This window comes from Belonocnema kinseyi, chromosome 1, assembly GCF_010883055.1.
Source record: "Belonocnema kinseyi isolate 2016_QV_RU_SX_M_011 chromosome 1, B_treatae_v1, whole genome shotgun sequence".
Taxonomy (NCBI): Eukaryota; Metazoa; Arthropoda; class Insecta; order Hymenoptera; family Cynipidae; genus Belonocnema; species Belonocnema kinseyi.
The window spans coordinates 177,809,227-177,811,133 of NC_046657.1; the positions used below are offsets into that span (position 1 = coordinate 177,809,227).

The following is a 1,907-nucleotide window of genomic DNA, read 5'->3' on the forward strand; positions in this document are numbered from 1 at the left end:
CTGAGGCGTATTTTGGAGACCTTCCGATCGAGTACTTTTCGGACGGTATCAAAAAGTTAGAAAATCGTTAGACTCGCTGTATCGACCTAAAAGGAGAGTATGATGAAAAATAAAACCGACTTTGGCCAAAAAAACGTCTCCGTGTTTCATTTGTCAGGGACTTATTAGACTGCCTAGTACTTGGAAAGTGGTATCTAGGGGTCTTTGAGGGCGCTGATTGCGAATTTGATGTCAGAATTTCGGAAAACAAAATGGCCGATCCAATATGGTGGACGATAATTTCAAAAGATTATTGGATTCACTTAAAAAGTGGCATCTAAGGGTTTTTGGAGGCTCTGACTCCGAATCTGGAGTCGAAATATCGAAAAACTAAACGTACTTGATTCTACTGCGTCCCCTTGCCCCTCACTATTCGGGGTGCTTGATTTGAGTGAGTCCCCTTGCCTCTCACACTTTCAAATGGTTTTCGCTTACAAATTGTCGTGAGTTCCATCTCCCTCTTCATCGGTCAATTCAATTTCGTCTAGCAGAATTTCAGTTTCTGAAAGATCAGCCTCTTCATCTTCTCGATGTGCTATATCGGAACTGGATGTTGCGTCTTCTGGTATCACATTTACTTAAGGCGCAGCGAGTAAAACTCTGACATTTTCGGAAATGGGCAAAAATTTCTTCTTCTGAAGTCGCGAATGAACACTGATCGCAGAAATGAGTGGATCGGAAGAATCCATTACTCTATAAAACACATCATACATATTAGCTTGGCGGTCGTGTTTTCTGCTGTGAAATTGTCTGTAATTCTTATAGTCTTTGTTGCGAGCTTCAGAAGCTTCTTCGCCAAGCATTCCTAGGTAACACGCTTGTGCTTATGATTGCGGCTCCGTGAGTGAGTATCTTATGTAGCGTTGAAGGCATAGGGTACCAGTTGTAGTTAGTTACGTATATTCGGGCAGTAGAATCACAAAGTTTTCCAAACTCAAGTGGATTTATCGGGAGCTGTTGTGACATAGCGGTTAAAATTGTTTTGAAATTACGAAGTAACTCACAGTCAAGTCCAAGATGTTCTGCAAGTTCATCTGTATTTCCAAAAGCTCGTCGAGCTATGTTTCCATCGTTCGTAGTACCAGAGCCTCCTGGTTTTGGTTTATCCTCTATCAATCCCAACTTTTCCCACCAAATCTCTTGAACCTTTTTTTCCGCTGAGAAAATATTTCTTTTTGAGCAGGAGATCTTACATGCCAGACCTTGAGAGGAAGCCTGTACGAAATGTGCAAGCAACATTTTAGTATCCTGATCCACGCATGTAATGGACTGAGTCCATACATCAACGAATTTATGTCTGGTAGAAATAGGTCCTTCAGCTTATTGGGCAGGTCATTGAAGAACTTAGGAGTTGAATGACAGATGGGGCAAGTTTGCATGGATTTTGTCCCTGTTATTATGTTCAGTACTTTGCCGTCTATCAATGTTAAGAACAAAGAAAAATGGATTCGAATACCCCGTCTATCATCTAATGCAACTCTATGAGTTTCTAGCTTGTCAATTTGATTCTCAATGTTCTTTTTTGATTCAAAACAATTGCCTCGGTTTCTTTAGTTTGCAGTATGTGAATAGGGCGACAAGATCTTGGCGATTGAGACGCTTTGTTATTCCAAAGAATAACATTGTCCGCATTGGACAATCTTAAAGGGATGAGAGAAGTTACAAACAAGCTTTCATCACTGAGACTCTCATTGTCTTCTGCTGACTTAAAAGATTGCTTGTAAGGTGAATGACCAGTACTACCATCCATACTCCACGAACACATCAACGAAAGATCCATTTCCGTACTACCTAAATTATGCATATGCTGGATTATGACTTCCCTTTGCGATTCCACAATCCTACTGGAAGTGTGATTCAACAAGGCC

At 40.8% G+C, this 1,907-nt stretch overlaps 1 protein-coding gene across 2 annotated transcripts in view; it reads right to left on the reverse strand.

Annotated features, from left to right (window-relative positions):
• Positions 1–1,907, reverse strand: part of LOC117172064 (gametocyte-specific factor 1) — a 121,454-nt gene that overhangs the window by 17,239 nt on the left and 102,308 nt on the right. The gene's annotated exons all lie outside the window — the stretch shown is intronic.